At 37.6% G+C, this 25,743-nt stretch overlaps 1 long non-coding RNA gene across 1 annotated transcript; it reads left to right on the top strand.

Annotated features, from left to right (window-relative positions):
* Nucleotides 1-514: 514 nt before the first annotated feature.
* LOC127482319 (uncharacterized) lies at nucleotides 515-19,186 on the top strand. The gene is made up of 3 exons (XR_007908524.1): nucleotides 515-605; nucleotides 10,713-10,810; nucleotides 18,434-19,186. It is a non-coding gene; the product is annotated as an uncharacterized LOC127482319 (long non-coding RNA).
* Nucleotides 19,187-25,743: the final 6,557 nt, after the last annotated feature.

Below are 25,743 nucleotides of genomic sequence, written 5' to 3'. Positions count from 1 at the left end.
GCAGAATATCCTGAGCTGGACCCACAAGGACCATCGAACAGAACTCCAGGACGCCCCAGGAATCCCACCGTCTCCCTGAGGGCTTTGTCCCGGCGCCTCTCGCCCTCCGGTGCTGCCCCACCCCGCTCCCCTCAGGGCCGGGCGGTGGCGGCGCCGCCCGTCCCCTCCTCCCGTCCCTGCGAGCCGTGAGGGGCCGGGGGCTTCACCGCCCTCAGCGTTCTTGCTCATGCCTCCCGATGGCGTAAAGCAGCCTTTAAAAAACATTACCTTGCGGTCAAGTCGCGCTGTGGAACATTTCCTTCAGCAGCCGCTCAGGGGCTTTGCTGTGGCGGGCAGTGCCCAGCGTGGGCTGTCCCTGCTTGGGCCACCGCAGGCTCTGAGGGGACAGAGCTGAGGGGGAGACGCTGAGGAGGGTGTAGGAACCAACAAGCAACAATATATAGAAGTGCTGGAAGTAGTGGTTGAAGGAAGTGAGGAATTGAATTGAGAAAGTGAGGGAATTTTGTCGGTGGTGTTGAGGAAAGGAGTGTGGGCCTGAACACGTGAGTATCTGAAGAAATGGTGTGGAGAAAACATGAGGGAGGTCTGGCTCAGCAGCAACTGAGGTAGGTGAGCTGGCACCCTGCCCTTGCAGAGGAATGAGAATGGGCTTATTTGGCTGGAACTTACACTTGACAGTACTAATTTATCTGTGGTGATGGAGCACTTCGTTGCTCGCATCAGAAAGCAGATTAAAACTGTACTTGAAGTAATCATTTTCAAATTCATCTCAAACCTTTATGGGTGAGAAGTGTTAACTCATGTCAGAATGCACAGGATTACAGCACAGGGTATTGGAAGTTGCTGGTAGACAAATAGATAAAGGTAGTTGTGTAGTGTAGGCTAAGGAGGGAGTGTGAATGTCCCTAAAGCATGGATTTGAATGGGCACAGGTGAGAGAGAATTAATTAATCCCATGTAAAATTGAGATTGCTGGGGGTGCAACAGCCTGTCTTGGTCTCAATTTTGAGCTTGTGATTTGAAGCTAAAAGCTTCAGATGATTTAGATGGAGGACTAAATTTAACTATTGATCCAGTGGTAAAACCAAGAGAGAGATAGAAAGCTAAAACTTTCTGTGACTGTGGGAAAAAGTAAATGTAACTCTTTCTTTCTTTAGACCTTTGAGTTCTGTCATGGTGCCCAGAAAACGTCTGGTACCCTGGATGTGTTCTCTCTCTTAAAATCCTGGTAAACGTAATGCAGACAAAAATGTCCTCTGCGATTCAGTGTCAGAGCATATGTAAGGAGACTCTTGGTAATCAAAAGTTCTTGGCTTCTGAAATGTTTAGACTACTGCCAGCTGAGCAGATGTGTACATTGAAGAAGATTCCTCAAGTTACTCCACAGTACATTTAGTAACTGAATAAACATTTGCTTGCCTGTATTGCACTGTTGCAGCATTAGACTCACACTGTGTGCTTCACAGAAATACTGCCACACGTTCATTGCACGAGGAGCAGTGGATGGTGGGTTAGACTGAGGTTTATAGGGGCAATATATTCATAATTAGGATGTCCTATTTGCTTTAATAGGTATGCAGGAAGCTCTTTTAAAAAAAATACTCCTTTTCCAGCAGAATTAATTGTTGGCAGCCATGTGCTTCCATGAGCACTATAGCAGATCACAAGTCAGCCTGAGCTCAACATGGACTCGTATGGAACACGTTATTCATAAATGCCATACTGAAAACATTCAGCCAAAGTGTGAAAAATTAGATTTCCCTGTGCTTATATTAATTTCTTTAAATGGCTGGTAGTTGTGTTTGTACATGAACAGTCTATAGTCTGAAAATATTGCAAACAACGTTCTGGCTTATTCCCAGAGTGACCCTGGAGCATGGGGTTGGTGTGTGGCTGAATGTGAGAATCTGGAGGTTGTGGCTGTGCCAAGCCAGTTGCATCCTAATCTCTGATCTGTTTTACACCCATCAAATGACTGAAAATGCAATTATATTAAAGCTGATTACTTCAAAAACAGCTTTTGAAGTTACCAGTTCCTTATATAAGCCTCAAAAAACTTTGCACTGTTGTTAAGGTAAGAATGGCTATTTTATTTGATTCTCCATACTTATTTTAACTTTTACCTTGAATATCTTTTTCAAATGGGATTTTAAATTTAGAATGTTCAGGTATGATGGTTTGGTTCATGTATATACTCAGGGGTGGGTTTTTATTTCTTTGTTGTTGTTTGTTTGTTTCTTTGTTTTTTAAATTAGAAGTCAGATGACTTGATTATAGGATGCTCCTGACTTCAAAAATAAGTTTACTCCAAGCATGTACAGCATGTGTCTCTACCATTTAAAATTTTTGCATTTGGGGAATTTGATTGTTTAATTTGCAATAACTGATACGTATTTGCCAACAATTCCACAGTAATTTAAAATTGACCCTCTATTTTCTTTGTCAAAGGTCTACATTTCAACCTTCCCCTTTAATTCTCTCATGTACTCGATTTACTTTCAGTTGTATTTTTAATGTGCTGCTGAGAAGCTGCCAGTTATCATTAGAAACTTTTTTACTACAATACTGAAAGTGGACACAGTATTTTAGTTGTCTGGTCTTATGCTGAGCATACTGTTATCAGTGAATAATCCTCTGTTGCAAAGACATAATTTCATGTTGATATTACTGGACTCCCTCACATGTAGAATAATAATCCTTTCTGCTAGACTGTACCACAACTCCTTTGGGGCTTTGAAGTAATTGTTACTAAAACAGATTAAAGAATGGTGGTACTAAATGATCAGTCTGTGAAGAACTTAAGGGGAAGTGTTTATACTGGCAAATTTTAGGAGGTCAATGAGGTGATGCTTGAAATATTTAATATTCCATTCTCATAGAACAGATCACTATTTTTAGTGATCAGTATTTTTAGTACTTCAGTCAGGTTTCTTAATTGATATAAATTCTTCTGTCTCTCAGAGGGTGCAGCTCCAAGGTGTTAAAGCACTTATAACATCTTCATAATAATTTTTAATGGATATTTGCAATTAATGCACAGGGGAGTTTTCAAGACTCATACCTTTGGTTTGAATTATGTCCAAGAACAGGAATTTAACATCTAATTGTTCATCTAATTCATGTCTAACACGAAATTTGGGCTCAGGATGTGTCTAGAGAAAAATGGAGATTCAGTGGCAGAATCACTTGTTTAATACCCTTTAGTCTTTCTATGCCCTTTTTTTTGATGAAAGAGCTCGAAGAATTAGACTAAATATAAACTAAATATGAAACTCTGTTTTAGACTGACAGTTTTAACAAATACATCTTACAACTACTCTTACTACTTGTGATGACAGTAGTAATGTGCTGATTCAGTATGAGTACTAACTGGTACTAAAATCTAAATTTAATGTAGTTTATCTTAAAAAAATGACAGTAGCAGCTATACAAACTCTAAGAAACTGTTGAGTTTATAAAAAGACTAAAGAATAGAATGATGCTCAATTTAATGTATTTCCATACTAGTGGCACTCAAATGTTAGCAGGTGGAGCTATTTTTTCACTGGGGGAGCAAGCTTTTGAAATTACTACTCCAACACATAAGTCTAATGAGCAACAGTAAAAAGTAGCATTTTCTGAGGAAAGTGCACTATTTTTCATGGCAAAGAAAGGCTTCCCAGTTATAGTCTGACAATTTGCAAAGAGTTGCTGAATGCACGAACTCAGCTCTGTGATTTTAGAAGAGACCCTGGCTGGTTTCTCTTTGTGTCTGTGATATGTAAGCTCAGGGTATGTGTGTCATGAGCTGGAAGCTTTTCTGCCCCTGTTAAAAAGCAGCTTTTCTTACTCTAGTTTGCCAAAACATGCACTCAGGACAATGTATTTTAGTGAAACACAAGATTTTCTGCCAGTAGATGCTTTTCAATCTAGTGTAGACATTTTCTCAGTTTGAATAAGGAATTTGGAAAGTTCTGTTCCGCTGCTACAGGAGTTCAGATGAGACAGAGTTGTGATATGTTCTGAAGTCCAGTTTCTTAAATAAAGGTAGTTCCCCACGTCCCTTCCTGAGCATATATCAACACTTTGAAGTAATGCACAATGAATTTAACAGTGGCTACCACATTCTCATCTACTTCTACTTATGAAATGCTCACTTATGTTAAACAAACCAAACACTTTCTTGTTCCTTGAATACTTTCCTGAAAAACAAGCACACACATAAACACAGCTGTAACTGCTGCAGTAAAAGTGCAGTGTAAAAAAAAAACACCTTAGAAAAATGTAGAATGTTTACTCTACATATAGTTTTACTGGTGTGTATTTTACCTTTATGTTTAGTAATAAATTATTTGGATAAAAATACTGCTGTGAATCGAACATAGAGTACAATTTCAAGTATAATCATACAATCTAAGGTAGATTTGTGAACTGTAATCAGTATTTAGAGCTCCATTACTCATTTTGGCAAATAGATTTCACGTTGTTTCCCTCGGCAAGATCTGAAATTATCCCTGTGTCTGAAATTGCAGCCTTTGCCTCTCCCAGGCTGTTGGGTGATTCAGGCAATCTGTGTAGTCTCAGTGTGTCCATGGATGGAGCACTCCCTCCATTTCCACAGGCAGAATATTTATGTGAAATGCAACATAAAATTACTAATCTGGCACGCTGAGTGTTTAATATCCTGCAAGGATGGTGGAACCACTGTGTGGCTGCTCTGCCACCGTGCCACCAGTGCAAAGGAATTCCTGGAGCAAGGCTGGAGGCACTGGCAAACAGCTCATGAGAACAGGACAGTGTCAAACATGGTAAAAGCTACAGAAAACTGGAAGAGTTTTTTGCTTGGAGGCTGAAGAGCTAACCCAAACCCTAACAAATCCTAAAATTACTGAAAGGAAATGGACAAAGGTTTTCACTAAAGGTGAGAAGTTAATTAGTTGTTAAACTTGTGAGGATGTCTTCACATTCAATAGAAATGAAAAGTCTTGTGCAGGTAAGACCTCATGCAGGGGTGCCCTTTGACAAATGTGACACTAGACCGAGCAAAGATAAAACTGTTTTCCTGTTTTATTGAATAACATGCAACTGTATTAATACCTGTAAGTGCTGAGCACTCAACTGGACCACAGAATGTGGATGTTCCACACCAGAGCAGATTTTATGTGTCTCGTCCTTGTTAGGGGCAATTAATTCATAGTCACTGCCATGTTCTCTAACTTTACATGCCTGTAAAAGTGTAACAAGCTCTAAGATTACTATTTATTTCCCACAGCTCTTCTGTTAAATGCCAATACTGTGGTATTTATATCTTTACTGTTTTTTATGCCAGCAGACAATATGCAAACATTTAGTCAAATAGACACTGGAAAATGAAAGAACCAAATGGTTTGTATTATACAATTTCCTTTCCTTGCTTCTTTGTACATTCTTAATAAGAACATTTACTCCTCATTTAATCATTTAATTTCAATTTGTAAAAGTGAGAAATATTTTCTTATTGAGCATTCCTAATAGGTTTGCTATCTGTGTGTTTCTTTGAGACAGCTGGAAGATTCTATATATACTCCAAATTTTTCAGTTTTCTGCTTAATTTTTCAGTTTATAGATAATTACTGAGGGTGTTAGCAGATTTTGCAGAGAGAGACATCACGACAACAAGACGTGCTTGTCTTAGCAGTCTTCTTTGAAGAAAATATCCAATTTCTATTCTTTTATGGTTTGGGGAGGGCTTGGTTGTGTTGCAAGGCACATTCTAAAAATAAACCATGAAAATGTCTAGCTGTAAGTGTAAGTATGTGATGACTGCAGATGTGGATATGATATGCTCAGGAAGAACAAGGCCAAGCATTGACATCCCAACACTGTGGGAAACAGAACAGAGTAAGTGATCTTTTTTGGCCCATAAACCTGACTGAAGTTGTATTTGCAAACAGTCCAACTGTGGAAACTTCTGGGAAAAAACAGCAGGAAGCTGACACTCATCTAGGATTGTGTGTAACAGAAGTGCAAGCTAACTCATGTTCAGGAGACTGGGGGGTTAGCTTTTTTCCCTAATGCTGAAGTGTATTTGCATTTCAGAGAGGTTTAGGGCTGTGTCTGGCTCAAAGGTCACACGATTTTCAAGTTTCCTCCAAGGAGAGGTGAGTTGCACACCAAGTTTAACGTAGTGCAACCTAGAAAAATTAAAAAGTAAAAATGTTTGCTGTAGTGAGATGTGAATACAGGGACTTGTAGTAGATGAGAAGAATTTGCAGGACTCATTTGTTACCTTTTACATATTTTCCATTGCTACTCTTGCTCTGTGTATTGTGAACCTTCCAGACATGGATGTTTACTGCAGATCAGCAGAGTCTTACTAAGATCTACCCACATTCAAACTGAAAAAAATCATCACACTGAATTATCAAAGCTTGTAGTGCAAGCAGCACAGAGTTCTTACTGTTGATAACAAACTGAGAGTGCTGCCACGTTCCAGATGTTTTATTCTGTGGAATAGAAATCACTGTGAATGATCCTAAGAGAAAATAAGGACTGTACCACTGGTCTCTCTGGATGGGTGGATCCATATTAGCATGGCTGGCTTTTAGGTAACTGAATTAGTACTGGAAACTGGAATGGAAAAAATGGGTAATATAAATAAGTTAAAGCATCCATAATCATAGATACACAGTATCTGCTTAGTAATAAAACCAAGGCAGGGACTTAACAACCCTTATAAAATTCCAAATATCTAAACAGAATAGCTGGAGAATTGACATAGTTGACTTGAAAATCTAGAGTGCTTTACTTGTATTTCATTAGAAGAAAGTAATGGCTTAGTGATTGAATAATATTATGCCACATTCAAAAGCACAGTCTCCCACTCCCCCTTCATTTCCTGAAGTTTGAGCTCTGTTTAAATCACTGCAGAGCCACTTGGCACTCAGTGCTATTCAGACATGCCAGTTCATGCTCTGCTCTGTGATCCAACTCCCTCTCACGTGGCTGCAACTGTCTCGCACCTTTCATGCTCTGAAAGGCTTTCTTTGCCTTCAGCTCTGAGCTGACTGGGAGCTGCAAATGCCCAGCTCAGAGTCTGAGCAGCTGCAGGAGTTCCCTTGTCCAACGCCCAGCTCTCATGCCATACATGCTACTGAATCTCATATTCCACACAATCCCAAACTTGGAAGCTGGAAAGCTCCTGGAAATCACTGGTCTGAAACTAAAGCAATTCTTCATGGAGTGATTTGTCTGTGTTCCACCCTAGGATGTTTATCACAACTTTAACACTGAAGTTCATGGTTGGTGGGAATCTGCAAACTTTTTGATTTGTGTTTTTGTGTGTACTTCAGATTTTGTAACAAATATGAATAATGACTTTTTCTTCTCCTTTAGTGCATTTGTATTTCCACTCTGTGGAGGATTATACAGCAGCACACAACTGAACTAGAGCAGCTCACAAATGTATTTTCAAACTCAATGTGGATTAAGATACAATTTAAGGGATTCCTTACTTGTCTCCACAGTGCTTTTAATTCTTACACCACAATCTTATTCTCAAAATACAGAAATCTTTGCTTATTGGAACTAATAATCAATCCCCAGCTGTGGCTGAGGACTTAGTGTTGATTTATGTAGAGTTGGACAGTACATAGAGTGAAACTGAGCCACTTAAACCTGCAGAGGTTAAAGTTTTTTGTAAATGTGAATTTAATATTGTATTTAGCTAAAGTTCCTGGTTGAGGATGGTTCTTTAGGGAACCTGTGATAATTTACAGCATTATAAGGGGAAGTGGTACAGTATTTCCTGTTTTTCCTAGCTCTGTATGGAGTAATTGCTCTGGCAATTTTACTGACACTTCTTTCAGTTTACTATAAAATCATATCACAAAAACTTCACAATTTGCCAACAAAATAAACCCCCAAATTTCAATATTTCAATAGATCCAAGGGCTAGAATGACTCCAGCACTTAATCTGGTGGTTGCTGTAGAGTTATTCCAATGCTCCAAAGCTACTGGAGGATGCTCTACTTCACTTATGTTTCATTAGTGTAATATAAGTGTCCTATTGTCTGGGTTTGTTCTGTTATTCTTCCCTTTAATAGCCACCTAAAAGGAACAGCCACTGAAATGCTAAAAATGAGGATGAATGACACATTGTAAGGAAAGAGGCTCTATGCCAAATTCCACACATTTACACTGCCAACATTTATCCACAATGTTGGCAAAGTAGAGAAACACTTCTGAGCTGCTCTGTTATTTATGAAACAGATAATTTTTTTTTTCCTGGTAGGACAATGTTGGATAATTTGATTTTTGTCACCATCACCTTAACCACCAGTTTTAGGGTGACAGTGGGCAAGACACTTTAACCCATATATGTCTCTAGTTTCTCCTTCTGTAAGATGGAGGTAAGAGTTACATGTCCCATATTACTCTGAGCCTGAAGTCAGTTAAGCTCCAGGAGTATATTTTATTTTTATGTGAGGCATTATTGCATATGAAATGAATCATTTCTTATATGAATTTAATACTTATTTATGATGTGAAATTTGTCCATAAAAGCAATACACGGTGAATTAACTGTTTTTAAATCTATTATACACTGTTTGACAGAATCAGGTTTGACTGTTTCCTTCAATTTATTTGACAAATGTAACCATACACCCTAAAGATATTGTGCCTGATCTGTGTGTCTGCAATCATCCCAGGATCTGTCTGCACTGTGAACTGCCACGGGTTTGTGTCTTGTCCTTTCCCCTCCCCTCTGTCTCCCCAGTGTTTTAACTGAACTGCATTATCCTGTGTACTAATTAAATGTATAGGGGTGGTGTTGTGCTAGATAATCTTAGTTTATGCAATGATCTCCCCCCTGCCCCTCCTGCCTTCTTGTCCTGAAAAGCCCTATAATGCAGCTTTTCCTGCTATTGTAAACTGCCAGCAGACAGCATGAAGTTAGAAATGTGTGTTCATTGGGTGAGAATGTTGGTTTGAACAACATGTACTGTGTGTGCATTGGGAAGTTAATTTAGTGTCAGAGATTTCATACAGAAGTTCCCCCTGAGCAGTGGCCTCAGGCAAAAAAGATAAATCCTTATTTTTTGAGAGGTCTTCCCAACAATAGGTAAGGAAAGCATGTCTGAGGTCAAGCAGGTAAATATTCACTGCAAACCTAACCTGGAGAGTTACACTGCTACACAGAGGCTGGTTTTCTGTGCAACTGGAATATTACACAGGAATAATCCAGCTGGAGGGGACAGGGGAGATGAAACAAAAAAACAATTCAATTAGCTGTTCTTGGAAATCCTAGTACAGGTTCTCTTGGTTAACACTAAGTGTGTGTTTGTGCAGGAATGGAGGTCTCTGGGGTCACATAACTATTCATCTTGATATTTGTAGGAAATGGCATTAAGTTTTTTAAATTCCTTGAATAAATATGCAAAAATACTTTCCACTGACATTCTACATCTGCTACAGTTCTCTTCTAATATTTTCCTGGTGTAGTTTAAGCATCATGTAAGCACGAAGAGAAAGGTTTCTGCTGTTCCATGTCCAGTTGTTCTAGACAGACTACTTTCAGTTCATATCTAGTGTGCTCAGCCTTCCCTAACAGGCAGACCAGGACTCCAAGGCCCAGGCCACTTATTTGTAATGCTCTGATTGCCTTAAAAACGGGGGTAAGTTGAATTTGCTTTTTGGTTTGTTTGTTGTAATAATCTAATTTGCCCTCCTATTTTTGCACTAATGTCTGTGTGGAACAGAGAGCATACCAAAGAAGAAACAGCGCTTCAATTTATTTTTTATTTCAGCTTCCTCTTACACTCTCTTTTTATTCTTATAGTTTTATTTTTTGAATGAAAATTTTAACATTAATTTAACTTTCAAGATTTTTAAAAAAAAGCTTCAACAAAGTCTTTGTTTTGTTTTATTCCAATACAGTGTTTTCTCTTGTGCATTGTTTGGACTTATTAGGACTTCTAAGCAGAAAGTTAAGATTTCTTTTTTGAAGGTCACACACATTCTGCCAACTACACATATTGTTGGTGAGCCAGATATCTCCAAGAGAAGGCTTAGAAAGGTGGTTTGGAAGTGTTCTGGGGTTTAGCAACTGCACAGAGTAGAAACTCATAAAATATATTATTCAGGCAGAGAAAGTTCTTTGAGTCTAAAGAAAAAAGTCTCTGGGGCTCAGAAAGAAAAGTAACAAACTCTAAAAAAATACTTTTAAATTGCTCAGGGTATAATTCTTCGTGTATGGTTTGCATTGTCTGCAAAGTGCAGTATTTGATTCTAAAATAGAAGCACCTCAAGTAAGTCATTACTTGAAATTAATTTAGTCCTAAATAATTTAGTCAAGTTGAACCATACATAAACCATACTTTTTTTTTTAATTTACAGTGTAAAGTTTAAAAATACTTTGCTGTGATGGCAGTTTAGAATGTGTACAGTAAGAGGGGGATTTTTGTGCAGATTAATTTTAGCATTTATAGTCTCCTGACTTTCAACTGACTTTTTTTTTTTCCAAATTGCAGTCTTAGATTGCTGCAACAGAACATCACCTCTGTAAACTGAAATAATGTAATTAAATCTTCTCATTCAATCTTGTGGAGTCTTTGCATACACAATGCTGTCAATTTGAAAGGTGAACAATTCTTAGTTTCCACATATTTCCCTTGTCCTGAAGCTGCAGCGTGTGGGCACGTGTGTGACTTTAGTGCCACAGGAGCTTCTAAAGGAAGATTTCTTGTCCTAGTGCTGGGCTGTTGGACCCTCCTGTGACAGTGGGACAAAGGACATTGTCGGAGATGGAGTGTGATGGGAAGGACTTGAACACCTGCTGAAGCCTTGGAGGTAAAGGAAGGGGGGAGAGAAAAGACAAGTGTGGTGGAGCAGGGGAATGGAATTGCAGTATTGAAACACCCCCTAACATGCTGCTGCACTTTGAGGTTCTTTCTCCTCAAATATGCTAAGAAGAGATTTGATAATATAAAGAAAAATACAAATAGCTTTCTTTTTTAATTTTTAAAAAAAGTAATCTTAATTAGTTTCTGTAGTCTAGATTTCCAAGATCAGGGGATATAAAGATGCCACAAACTGTATTGTAGGAATTATGTGATCTATAAACATTACAGTAAAAACTCTCAGACTAACCTTTAACCCATGCTAACTCTGAATTATTTTGATTTTATGAGTGACTATATGCAAATGAGTTGGACCTTGTGATTGATAATTCAGTGCTTGACATTACTGACAGTAATGACAAGTCCCTTATGATGAAGGTACACATCAAAATATGAGTGTGGCTAAAACATCAGAGTTGTTTTAAATAGCAAGCTTTCCCTTTGGTGTAAGGTACCAGGCAACAAAAGTGTACTTAAACCAACTATTTTGAGTTATTTTTAAGTACAAAGCAAATTTTCCCTTTACAGTCTGGTGCTTAACAATTATTAAAGTAATAAATAAATGGGAATGAAGAAAATATCATCCTTATTTGCAGAAGAGCCAAATGATGTAACAAGTTACTTTTTATTTCAGAATGACCTAATTAGGACATTAAGGCCAGGGTTTCCAAAGATTCATTGGTTTGACCTTCCTGAAAACTTCTGCTAGAAGCACATGGATATTTAAAATATTTATTTCCCAAAAGCATACTGTAATTTCTTGGACCTCAATTTAAAAATACTGTGGTGCATCTTTGGGGACTTTGTATAGAGTAAGTAAATAACTGCTTTTTATTAAATACATTTTAATGAAAAGACCAAATTAATAAACAGGACACCCAAACCAAATGCATTTAAGACTGAGCTTAATTTTGCTTTTGCACAGGCCTCTGCAAACCCATTGATTTTCAAAATGACTGGGTCAATAAATAGCAGTATTTAATGAGATTCTGGAAACTAAATCAACTTCAGACAAGTCAGAGTTCCAGTCTTGTGCAAACAGGTGCAATTGAAGTGGCTGCAGTGGATTTGATTACTGACATTTCTTGGGAGGCTGACAGAGACTGAGATAAATCTTTTTGAAAGGCTGCACACAAGGGGCAGTCGACAGTGTGTTTCTCCCCAGAATTTTAAGACATCAGTTTTACCTCCTGGGGGAATTTTCTATTTGAAATGTTATAAATTTACCATTGTTGCACTTGCCAATATTGTGTCAGATTTGCAGCATGAAATCTCCTAACTTACCGTGCATTAGCTTGAACTATTTTGCACATATACAATTGGAAATGATTAAATAGGGTTTCAGTTAAACAATCTTCCCTTGACAAGCTTAAGCAGAGTTTTACTTCAACAAACAAAGCCATTAGGAAGCCATCTGTTTGAAAATGATCTAGACTGTGGAATTTAATATTTGTGTCTGCATTACCTGTTATTGAATTGGTGGCTCTTGTATTCCTAATTATGTGAAACCCACAGGCAGGGATATAAAAATATTGGGATTTTTATAGCAACCGTAATAAATTGTTGTGATTACTTGTTTGCTGCTATAAATTGTCAAAACAGGAATCAGCCAGCCTCCTAGCTCACATTTCCCTGAGGAGCTGTAATGTCCACAGGCTCCACCGCTTTCCTAACCCATAAGTATTTGCCTTTTCCTAAGTTAAGTGGAGAAATAATGTCATACACACAGCAAACTGTTATAAACCTCCTGGTTTGTTACCTTTTGCAGTTTCCTATTTGGTACTTTGCTTTGGATGGTATATAAAGTCAATAAGCAGGTGGAAACTGGGTCATAGGAATCTTTCTGGTGCCAAAACCCAACTTAATGGAAATTGTTAAACATAGCTGTATTTTGTAAAGGAGCTTTGCTGTTCTCATCTGACTTTGGCGTAATATTCTGTATTATGTGTGTTTGAAACAATTGTAAATTAATGCTGAATCCATTTGGCTCTCATCAGCTCCTGTCAACAGCAAACACATTTCATACAGATTTATGTTCCCAGGAAATAGGAGGTCTTTTCTTTGAAATGTTACAGCTTTACCTTTACATTTTTATGATCTTTAAATTTCAATGTTCTTAATCTAGACAAGAGCTGAAGCTGTAAAATTTGTCTATGAAGGCTGTTTATTAGGTTAATGCTTACTTCAAAAATTATTAAATAAAAACAGGTTTTTAAGTAGGACTGACAGTTGAATGGGTGATATCCAATGCTGCACAGAAGTCTTAAATTTCCTAGTATTTTCATACCTATTTACCTCTTAAGACAGATTTTTTTTTTGAAAGTTAGTACACAGCAACTAGGATTTGCTAGAGTATATCCTATCCTACACTAAAATAAGTGCATTCCTTTATGCAGTTGAAATGAAAATCGGGTTTATATCTGTAAGCAAACAAAAAGTGAAATGATGTAGAGAAAATATTTCAGGAGAAATATTGTACTAAACAAGATATTGCAAGATTTTCCACACAGTTTGAAGAATTATTTGCTTTGAAAAGTTTGGACAGATGAGCAATTTCGTTTGAGGACATAAATACCTTCTCATTTAGTGTGAAACTGGTGACAGTCCTTGAAATGCCTTTCCAAAGCAAAGACAAAGATTTCATAATCTCTGTATCAGAATTGGTGGTAATGCAAATTCATGATATATGTTAACATTTCCTTCATTAGCTTTGATGTCTAACTTTACAAAACATTAATTTTCTGAGGGCTAAGTGACACGAATTTTGCCATGCTTTAATTTTTTTTTTTCCGAGTAATAAGTGTGAAAGAAGGTAGAGTGCTCTGAGTGAGTTACACCAAACCCTGTCAGATCTGATGATATAAAATGTTTCAGAGTTTGTTTGTCTGTCAGAGTCAGGGTGAGTTAAATCTCTATCCGGAATTTTAGCAAGTGAGTCACAGTGAGGTCTTCAATAACAAATGTTTTGACTGGGTGTCCCAGGTGGAGAAAAATTGGCCACTTAGATCTCACTGAAGAATAATTCTATAGTTCTCTCTTGACCTTACTTTTTTATTGCTGTTTTATTGTTTCCTGTGTGGAGAGGGAAAAAAAACCCCCTAACCAAGATTCACACAGCTTCTTTTATGGTCATGATTCACCACTGTGGCAATCAAGCAAACCTTGGAAGGACACTGAGTGAGGCCTTGCCAGTGCTTTGAAGTGCAGGGCAGGCAGAGCTGTTTGGACGTGGTTTGACTTGAATGTTCTGCTAATGTGTGATTTCCAAAGTTCCTGCTTGTGGTTCTCCACCCAGAGAAAAAGAAGGCAGTGACAATGCACCCTCAGACTTTTTTTGTAAGAACACATAAGAAGTACATAATAATGAAGAGGAGCTGAAAATACTAAAAATGCAAATTATTATCTTGAAAAGTTGTAGTCAAATGATTCTTATGAGTAAAGAAGTCAAGGACAAAATTAGTTACTTGTAATGTGAGGAAAGCAATGCTGAATGTTGTCATGGTATATCTACAAATGGTTTAAAATTCCAGTTTAGTAGTTTGGGTGTAATTTTACAATATGTGGAAGAATATAGACTCCATTAGGAAGAAGTACTTGTCTCAGGCAGGAAATCTTCCTCTGGTATTTGGCTAAAAAACTGGGAAAAATAGACAAGTAACAGCTCAAATTTTGTTATATTATTTAATGAAGAGCACTTCTGTAATGAAGAACCATTTGTAAGTATGACTGTATAAAAGGTTTCCTAAAATCATCATAATTATGTTAACTTTTATTGAAAGTGAAAATTTCACAACTGACCTGCAATTTTAAACTGATGCAACAGTGAGAAGAAACACAGGCTTGTCCCAGGCTTTGTAATGTCCAGTGTGCTGGAAATGGACTGGATTGCTTTGTTTCCATTCTGTCTAAGCCCATACACCTCTCACCTTTGTGATCTGTGTTGGAAGCAGGTTTGTCCCCAGTTCACTTTCCAGTCAGGATTGTTTGTCTTCTGTTCCTTGGTAAATGTGAGACTTTGCTGGCTGCTTGCACATGTCCCTCCCACCCCAAGGGCAGCTGTGGCCTGACATTCTCTGAAAGATTAAACACATCTTTTCCTTTGGGCCCCCCTTTTACTCACTCAGGGTTTATAGTTCACCTCTTAGAAAGATGTGATAGTTGAAGTAGACAAGCACAGGGGTGCTTGATTTCATAAAATCAATGATTCTTTCTATTACCTGGTGTGTATCATACAGGTGAGAAAATACTGACACTTCCCTTCCTCAGTTTTGAATGTTGTTTTGGGCACACTCTGTGCAGCTCTGTACAGAACTTTTCTAGATCATGTTGCATACCTACCTGTGTCACAATTTTGCAGCCAGTTCCCTTCTCCTTTGACCCACAGTTAGCCAAGCACTGCTCACTGTTCCTTTTCCATGCACAAGTTTTGTGCCTCTCTGGGATTCATGGCATTTCCCAAATGCTTTAGTTTTTGAGGTCCAGTTGTTTCATTTTGGGGGGAAATTCTGTAGCTTCAAACCCTGTCTCGCAGGAAGAGTTTGGATGAATTGGTTGCTGTCTGGCTCAGACACCCCATTGTCCTTTTCTTCTCCCTGTGCACTGGGAGCTGCCAGGGTGGGCTGTTTTCCACAGCCCCATGTCTGAGACATATGTGACTCAGCCCTGACAGCATATGGCTGATTTCACATCCCCTGAGGTATTTAATGATGCAGCAGTTTCAGAACCACAGCCAGGATTCCTGCTTTGTACACAGACAGATTTCCCACATCGTCACCGAGGCTTTTTCAAAGGTATTTTCTCAAGCTGTACTGGTGGCATTCTGCATTTCACACAAGAGTTACTCACCTGCCTGCTTCTTATGTGTAGAGGATGTAAGAGGTGTTAGAGTGGAATGAAATAAGAAAAGTGAGAATTATCACACCACATCACTTCTAAGTATAAAGGTTAGTTACGAAACCAGCAGCTGCTTTATCTAAACCTCAAGGTATAAAATCACAGAGTCACAGAAAGAAGAATCTCACATTGATTATGAATCAGAAACATGAGCAAACCCAATAGACACATAAAAGGCTTGAGGCTTGGAAGCATAATTGTGGCTTTTGTCATCCCTGAAGCCACAACTTTTTTTCCCCTGCTCTAGTTTCAAAGAGAATAATGGCATCATCTGATGTTTTTGACTTGCACACAGTAAACTTTCTGCAAAGGCATTGGAGCAGTGTCAGTTCTGCTTGGTTCTGGGCTGCCTTTAGTGTGCAGTTGGCGTGTCTAACGCGGGATTCCAGATGGGAATGGTCATCTTGATCCTGGCTTGGTTAACCTCTCTGTTATACCAGTTCAGGGGAGTCATCTGGCAGAAGATGATTTCCTTTTTTGTAAGGATAACATTTTGCTGCACTCCCTGAGCTCACTGAAAAAGGTGAGGAGGGTCCTTCTGGCCAGGAACTTGTCAGGAGATGCAGGTTCAAGGGAAGGGAATGAGGTTGTGTGACTGCAGTCAAGAGAAGCCCTTTATGCCAGCACCTAAGTAGTTGTGTTCCATGAGCTCCATCATCCCCTCTTCTCTGTCATGTTGAGCATTTTCAAATTAAACTGTTTTCCTTAGATTTTTCCAGACTAACGTACATACAAACCTATTAGCTAAAACTCATAGTGTCAAAAACTCTAGAAATCGAATGAGCTTTCAGAAGGAAGAATTACTAAGAGGCAGTTCTAAGTGTAATAATTTTATATCAGTGTACATTTTATTGTATCTCCTTGGAATCTCATAACACTAAATGTTTCTTGCATACGAAGACTATAACTGAGAGATATTTTAAGCTTCAGATTGTGTGGGATGAATGTTCTGTCTCTGGATCCAACTGTCTACAAATTCTAAACAAATATTCAAAGAGGTTGTGTTGCTGTACCCAATATCCACGTGCAATATTCTGAGATTTAGCTTGGCTAATTCTGAATACCATAACAATCCTTAAAAACAAACAACCAAACCAAACAAACAAAAAACCCAAACTCCAAAGGAATAACAACTTAACAAAGATGAAGTTTATTTTCTTGTAGAAGGATTTATGATAATAATACAGTAACTATTAAAAAGAAGATACCATAGAACAGAGATTTTTTTTTGTAAATCCAGTGTAAACATGGTAAACTTTTTTTTTTAAATAATTTATTTTTAAATTAAGCTAGAGTGTTCTGTATTATCCTCATTGGAAAAAAAAAAAGCTCTGGCAACTTTATTTTTTGAAATGCTGGAATGACCCAAAGGCTTGGAATTGAGATTTGATGTTGGCAGGAAAGTGGCCTGCCCCTTGAGCATGTGCTTTTTGTTATTTCTGAGAAAAATCTACATATTTAACCAGGTTTTAACCCTTTTGGACATAGCTCCTGGTATGATCTCTGCTTGCTAGATTTAAACAGTAAAATCTTCGATAACTGCATTCCCTAATTATTTCCATAACCTCTGTCCCCATGGAGTGTGTGCTGTGAGCTCCACAGAGCTGCTGGCTGTGCTCTGGCCCCTCTGTCCCCATGGAGTGTGTGCTGTGAGCTCCTCAGAGCTGCTGGCTGTGCTCTGGCCCCTTGGAGGTCTCACTGCAGGTCCCTTTCTGTACAAAGGGATTCAGCTGAACCCAACTGGCTCAGGAAGGCAATCCCATTTGCTGGGGCTTGAGGATGGTAAAAAATTAGTAAAAGAAGTAACATCTTAAAACTATCCCAGCTGTTACTGGGATAAAACTATCACAGCTGGGGAGCCCAGGTAGGGGGATTTCTTGGCACCTTGGTTAAAGACTTCCCTGCCTCGATCTGTGCTGGAGCTCCCCTGGCAGTGCCTGTCCCAGAACAGAACCAGAGAAATGTTGGCTCTGTGATCACTGCAGGTCATGGCTCTGTGTGTTAAAATTTAACTTTTGTTAAGTTTCCCTTGCTCAGCAGGGAACTGTAGGAGTTTCCCCCCCCCAGCCCCCCAGTTTTTATTCTGAGGAATTAGCATAAGAAAGTTATGAACCTAAATTGTAGATGTGGCTAGCATGGAAAGGTAGTGTGCAAAAGGGTGGCACTATTTGGTGGTACCAGTAATGGTTACAGAGCATTTCCAGTTACTCAACCTTGTCACCTGCTATTAAGAGAGACATGACAGTTCTGTCTGGTTGTGGTGGTTTAAAGAAATGATTCTGTTGAAAGGACTTTGCAAATCTGCTGAATTGCAAATGTTCTGAACTGGCTTTGTTTCTGTAAGTTAGAGATTTTTCTTTACAGTATCAGCTTTATGTGTGAACCACCTAATAAGAGTGACTGGTAGCTGTATAAATGAACTATTTTCAAGGATTTAGCATTAATTCTGCTCTCTGTAATTCCTGACACTCCTTGTAGTAGTTACTAAATAAGTACAAAGTGTAATGACTTTGTCATTTACAATTTCTGTAAGAATCCAGATGTTTGAAAAAAAATATTTTGTTAAGAAGTAATTTGCTGGGAACATCAGTTTAATGTTGACCTTTCTCAGGCCTTAATCATCTTTAATAATTAAGATTTTCGGTGACTAATTTTTATGATTGCTCTGTTTAAATATCAGGTTCCCGACTGCACTATGACTAAGCAGCCTGGGTGCAGAAAGAGTTCAGCATTCATACAGAACTATACTGGGGATTAAATCTTGAGCAGCAAAACTCCAGTCATCTCCTGAGCACACCCAAATGCTCATATAAAGCTACATGTGTAACTTGTAAAGGGGAATCAACAAGTAAAAATCACCTCTCACCTTGTGCTCTCTCCAGTGTCTGTTACATAACAGATAAAATTAATGCAAATAACTGTTAGAAACACTGAGTACACAATCTTTGTTTTACTTACAGTTTGCACAGAAGTGCATATATGTGTCAAGTGCCACAAAGGAGTGAATAAGGCCCCCAAAATTTCTGCCTGTTAACTCCAGATGCTTTTTATTTTATGCTTTCATTTTTATTGAGAGAAACATAATATTTAGAATTAAATAATCCACATGTAAACAATTATTTTATATTGATTAGGCTTATCTCCTGAGCCTATTGAATCTTTGCAAAACTTATGCAATAGAAAAATATTCTCTGTAAGTCAACTACAATTTTTCTTACAGATGATTCATGCTGAGTGTGACAAAGTGGCAGAGGTACCTCTGGGATTCCAGCAAGCTCCTCAGTGTTGTGGCTATCTGTTAAAAATGCTCTCCAGTTGTGCTAAAAAGTTTCTCAGTTCCTATCAGTCTCAGGAAAATACTATTTTTCTAGTAATTCAAAATACTTTGGATAACTGACTTTCTGATAAACCAGGGCCAGAATTAAACTCCAGTGAGTTTGCTGCATCCTTTGCATCCTGCAGCTTCCAATACCTATTGAATCCACTCCTTTTTGTAAAACATCTTTTCAGTAACAGTGTATTTCCTGAGAGGACCAGATGATTTATAAGTTAAAAATATGAAATTACTAATACATAGTATTAAATAAATATTCTAACAGCTTGATATATACTCCAGTAAGAAGCTAAGCAGGTTTTCTGGATGTTACTGGTTGTTTATGGTAGTAAGGAACACAGTTGTATTTTAAATATGCAGAAAATATAAAGCAGAATTTCTCAGTTTAGTGGAAAAAGAAATAAATAGACAATCCCATGCATTTCTGCCATAAAGCATGATTTATAAGTGAATAAAAAAAGTATAAATGTTGAATTCCGTTCTTTAAATTTTCCCTTGCAGAATGAGATGTTTTCTTTTTTTGCATGAGAGGGAATAAAAGTGCATGAATTTAAAAAAGAAAAAAATACAGTTATTACATAGAGCAATTCCTGAGAGAGACCACAGTCTGAGCAGCTTGAGATTTTAGCCAGCTGAATTTCATTGAGAACTTGGAGAATGAGAGAAATGGCAGTTACAACATAATTTATCTTGATAACCAGAGAGAGACTCTCTTACCACATTCCCATAGTGCAAATATTTGTGTGACTGTGTTTTCTGGGTTCTTTCTTTGCCTAATCAAAATCTTTGACAGCTTTCCTGTGTGCCTTTCTGAGGTGCATTTCTTCTGGGCTTTTTCTAGACAGGTATTGAAGAACGTGAAAGAAAAGCACAAAGGTTTTATTTCTCCTGTTTTATTTCCAGGGCTCCTCCTTGCCTTTACCTGCTGGGTTAGAAATGAACACACTGGGAGATAATACAAATAAAGCCACAGCACATACAAAGGGGTTCAGAGAGCAGAGCTCCTAACAGAGGGGCATTATTTTGTACAAGTGATTTGGGAATATGGGAGAGGAATGAAAAGTCTTGGTTTGAACTTCTGAAGTTACTCAGGATTTTGTGGAGTGTTGAATCCAAATGTTTGATATTAAATTGTTCAAATCTAAAAGCTAGCTAAGGGACTTTGCAAAGGTGTGTCATTCTGTCAGTGATCAAATGTACAGGAGAATATATCTGATGTCAAAATGGATGGAAATTCATAATGGCTATATCTGAGTTTCATAGGGCTTTCAAGAAGTGAGAAAAATCAAAAACCTGGGTGAGTATGTGTGGGTTTGAATTTAACTTAAAATATGAAAATAATTTCAAGATTAAAAAAGAATCTTTGAACAGCTGTGGTGCATCAAGGGCTTGAGTGGATAAAGGGGAAATAAGCCAACAGCAACTGAATATTTGTAAGGATTTAAACTATTATATAAATAACAGTGCCATGTCACAGAGCACAGCAGGGATGTGAGGGGCAGGTTTGGACAGTGGTCTGTGCTGGAGTTCCAGTGGAGCTCTTTCCCACAGTGTTGTGGCCCCTGGCCAGGGGAGGTGTCCTGAGTCCCCTCCTGAGGCTCAGCCACCCCTGGAAGTGCTGCCTGGGCAAGGACACGGCTGGTCCTGGTCCCAACTGCTGCTGGCACAGACCCAGGGACACCTTGGAGCACAGTGTGCACACAGCAGCCATTTAAATGCAATTTGTTCTCAAGAGACAAAATACTATTATAAATTCTCACTAGTAGAGAAAAAGTGCTGTGCTGGAGGCTTTTCCTCAAGCTTCTCAGGAAATACTTGGTGCTTATTTTAGCACTGAGAGGCCAACAATCATAAAACTGTGTTTTACCAAGAGGCAAGGCAGGGAAGGTAGTCAGTGTCACAAATTATCTTCTTATCAGATTCAGGTTTGCTGTCCCACAGAGTTTTTCAAACTGCACATTTGCAAATTCCATTATAGCAGTCAAAAATTCTGTTTTAGCAATCTGGAATTTGTCCCCTTCACTTGTGAAGCCAAATGAGAGGGAATTCTCTGTATATTTCCAGTTACAACAGAACTTTTTTTTTTTTACAGAAGTCTTTAGAATTCTTTTAGAATTTCCTTTCTTTTGAATAATTTTTTTAGGAAATTTAATGGTTTTGTCTTTCAGGAGGGGGGGCATCTTTCTTTAATTCCTGCTAATATAATTGTATCAAATATAATATACTTTCATAATAATAATGAAATGTTAGAATGGAGTAGAGAGATAGTGACAATAACAGATTGAAAAACTGTAATACTAAAATTGTATAAGAGGCCTACTCATTATTTATAGTCAGTTTGATGTTATCAGAGATTCTCAATACAGAAACTGTAGCAGGAAACCCAGAGCTGATTTTTACAGAACCATCTTATACATTCCTTACAATACAGTTCCCAGATATTATGAAGAACCAAAGGGGAAAAAAGAGAAAAGAAAAATGTGTTGCTGTTTGGTGGGGCTTTTTTTGTTCCTTTTTTGTTTTGTTATGGTTTGGGGGTTTTTGAGGGTGTTTTGGTTTTTTTGTTTTGGTTTTTTTTTCATGAAAGGGTGGAACTTTCCTTTCAAAAAGATGAAATGCATAATAATAATAATAATAAAATAGCAGACTTGTTGAGGCAAACACATTGAAGTCATTCAGAAAAATAACTGCATGACATCATGGGAGAAAGATAGAACCAAAAAAGGACAAGTTTTGTAGGCCAAATAGCTTCTATTCATCCCCAAAGAATTTGTCCTACACACACAAGAATGGGGAGAAAGAAAGAAAGAAATAAAACCTTCATCCTTGGAAGCTCACAAAACACAAATATGTTGTCCCAGATAGAAAAGGTCAAGAAAGTAAAAAAATAAAATAAAGCCATGACTCTAATCAGGAATGCTCACTGAGAAATACTGACTGGTGCTTAAAAAAGCAGAGCTGAAAGTTCCTCCCAGTAATCCAAAGAACTCCTGGAGCCATTGTGAATCACTGTATGCTCTTGTTATCTTACATTTTCAGCAAACTAATATTTGCATATAAAAGGATGATTTTTGACACATTTTTCTATCTTGATGGCTCAGAGCTGCAGGAAGAGTTTTCCACCCTTATGAGTTCAGCAAGGTGATTCCCAGGCACTTGCTTGGCACTAGAAAATTTCAGAGGCACGAGCTGCTCCCCAAGCTGATCCCATATCTTTATTAGAAATCTTATTTGTCCTTGAACGGGTGCAATATTCATAAAAATGAATTTATTATCAAATTAACATATAAAAGTCCTTGAAACTGGTATTTTTGAAGATGTTGTTAAACTTATGAGCTCTGTTAGTCACAGCATTCTCCTTTTATCAAACAGAATGAAGGAGCTGCTCTTGTTGAGAAGAAAAGAGAACAGCGAAGAAAAAGGTGTCAGAAGTTTACAAAAGCAGGAAGGTAATATCAATAGGGAACTGGCTGTGTTGTCTGAAGGGTGAAAAGGAACTGGTTTAAATGGATACACTGGACAACATTGGGATAGTTTGGTACCTTTTAGTGCACATATATAAATAATTAGATTTATTTTCCTGAATCAATTCAGCGGTGCCTTCAGAAGGTGATTGCAGGTTAAAACAGCATTATTGTCACACAGCAGTGTAATTTCCAGAATAACACCTAAGGCTTCACAGGTATACTGGTGATTAAGAGCAGATTTACTGACTTCCTGGCATATAGACTTTGATAAGTTTTATTGATAAAATAATGACATAGAGTATTTGAGACACTTTTAGCTTTGTGATTTAAAACCAAACAACAGTAGTCCTAAAGCTCTAAAACACTAGAAAGGAAGTGCCATTCTTAAAGAAGTTCACTTAGGTTATGAAATTTGCTCTTTGAGACCATGCAGAGCTTTAAGACAGCAGACCAAAAGAGACTGAAAATGGGCCATAATGATGAGCAGTGCCATTTGAATGTTTTACAGTCCCAGTATGAGGAGTAATGTGAGATTTCTAAACTTCTGGGCACAAGCTTTGCACTGTGGAAACATGGTATTATTGTTACCAATACTTTTGGCTCCTTTTATTTATATGCGTGTGTGCATTTAAAATCACAGTTGTACTGTGGTATATACATATATATATACATATATGCACATAGGCATTTCATGTGTGTACTCCTAAGGAAGAGTTTAAATGTCAAGGGACATTTCTTACTTGTAAGGAATGTGACTTGAACCTTTCCAGCAATTTTTTTGGTAAGACAAGGTGCATCCTTCATGTGAGTGTTGGAGGGAGGTGAAGTGAGATTACCTTACACACATTCAGGTGAAAGCTACATTCAACTGGAAACTTGAAGAGTAAATGTTAGTTTAAAATAATTTTTTTTTTGCTACTATTAGGCTTACAAAAAGTTCCTGTAGTAGCAATGTTGTTGCTATGATAGTCTTCAGTGCTGCACAATACAAATTGGCCTACTGCCTGTAGGCTTACATTTGGTATGCAGCTGTCTGTAGTTCTGAAGGATTAGTTTTAGGGAATTTCCAATTAAAAAAAACCAAACCACATTAATTTCAGAGCTCTGAGTTGTGTGTATTCAAATATCGGTCTCTGACGGACCAGTTCCCTGGTAATTTCTGTGACCAGAGCCTGTTCTTCTGATCCTTGCTCAAGAGAGTTTTTATCTCTTCTCTAACAATGTTCTCACCCCACCTTTTAAAAAATTGGCTATTTAGTCTCAGTTAGTTACTCAAGAGGCCCTCAAGAGTCAATCCCCACCCAGTGAATGGGCACCTTTTTTTTCCCCTCAATTAGTCACTTCCAGGAGGCAGCTTTTCTGCCTTCCATCTCTTTCCCCAGATTGTACAGACAGTGCAGATTTAGAGAAACAATATTTTTTGCATTTCTACCAAAAATTAACCCCCTGAATCATGATAGAAATGCTGCTTCTTGTTTTTTTCTTACACTGATAGAAAGCACTGAGAAAGTCTTCAATGAGTATTTTCTGAAGGCAGAGTCCTCATTAGAAAGCCCACATGAAATAGGCTTATGTGGTAGCAACTAGAAAAAGAAAGATTTTTTCTTTTGCACTGTCCAGAATGAATTCCACATCCTTGTTTCTGTAATTCACTCTAAAAATGTAATAGAATGACCCTGCAGATTGACTTAGTAAATTGTCATCTAAATGCATTGAGCAAAGAAGTGTTTACTGTAGCAGTCCAGAAATCTTTATAAATGTAATAGTTAATCCCTTACAATTCAGGTCCAAAAATTACTTTCTCATAATTGAACTGTATTCATCTTTCTACACAAATGAAGTGCATTTGTCATATTTAGCAGGAGATCTAGAGAGAAAATCTCTAGATCTCTAGAGATCTCAATCTTCAGTAAGAAAAAAGGCAGTTGTAGTGGGGCATTAAAAAAAAAGAGTCATGACAGTTTTTTTTCATTTAGGTACAAAGAAACCCCACACCACAAAAGTATTCAAGGTCTCTATTAAGGAATAACTTTCAAAAACTTATGTTTTGGATTCTTTCAATTGCCATCACTTTAGAGAGTGATTACCAAAATGAGAAAATGATACACGAAGAATAAATAGAAGAACATTCAGTGTTTCATTTTTTGGCATCATTAGTACATTTTAGATGGCATGTCCTTGTTAAAATCAGAGCAGGCCGTTGGAATTTGGATTAAATTATATGTTTTATTTCTTCCAACAGAGAGAAATTAAAGCAAATCCTGTGTAAGCTGGTTTGAGTTGAGCATTTCGCAACCGATGTGGTTAAGTAAGTACTGAACTAACCTATACACTGTGTGTCAAATCTTTTCTTATAAACTAATACTTCTGAGTATATAAAAAGCACTTCTTACTGTTATGTTCCAAATGGCCTGTGTGGTAATACATAAAATAAACATCCATAGAGAAAAACCACTTTTAGTTTCAATGGTTTGCAGATTGAATTTAAAAAGAAATCCAAAACTCCCTGCAACAAGCAATTAATTTTAAGCCATGAGACTAATAAAACAATGGCAAGTATGCAACCTGCCTCACAGAAAGATGATTTAATGTCCCTACTTCTCTAAAAAATACAGTTTCACCTGTTGCAAAGCTTGTCTGAAATCCATGTATTTTTGAATTATCAAAATATGCCTTGGTATAAAAAACTCAAGGTTTTTGTTTTATTTTTTTTAAAGTCACGTGCAGCTATAAAGGTTTTGCTTCTGTCCATTGGAATATAAATAACAGTTTTCATAACTCATGTGACAATGTTATTGTAATGGATTTTAGGCAGGAACTGGTTGTGTTTTCTTTTTTTAAACCTTTTGAGGATTAGCAGTAGGAACAGCAAATTTTTAATAATAATAATGCCGTTAATAACACATTTTTAATAATATGGAAGATTTAAAAATTTTTAGTAATAAGATAATAAGAACTTGAATGTTGTGGAGGATGGTCAAAAAGCAAGGAGACAGTGGAACACAAAACTGCTACAGAAATTAATCTGATGGAGCTGTAAAGGGTAGTCGTGCGTGTTAAAGACAATATAAGGTCAAGAAGAAAAATGGAGAAACAAATCCATTTTAAAAGCACTTAATCAAATTAAATGTCTTTTACTGTTACAAACTGCAAAGGACAGGTGAACTTTCCTGTGACTTAACTGCAAGT

This window comes from Manacus candei, unplaced genomic scaffold, assembly GCF_025592945.1.
Source record: "Manacus candei isolate 608988 ecotype Guabito, Panama unplaced genomic scaffold, ASM2559294v1 h1tg000002l, whole genome shotgun sequence".
Taxonomy (NCBI): domain Eukaryota; kingdom Metazoa; phylum Chordata; class Aves; order Passeriformes; family Pipridae; genus Manacus; species Manacus candei.
Note: the sequence above shows the minus strand (reverse complement) of the source record. Positions and strands in the feature narration are given on the sequence as shown.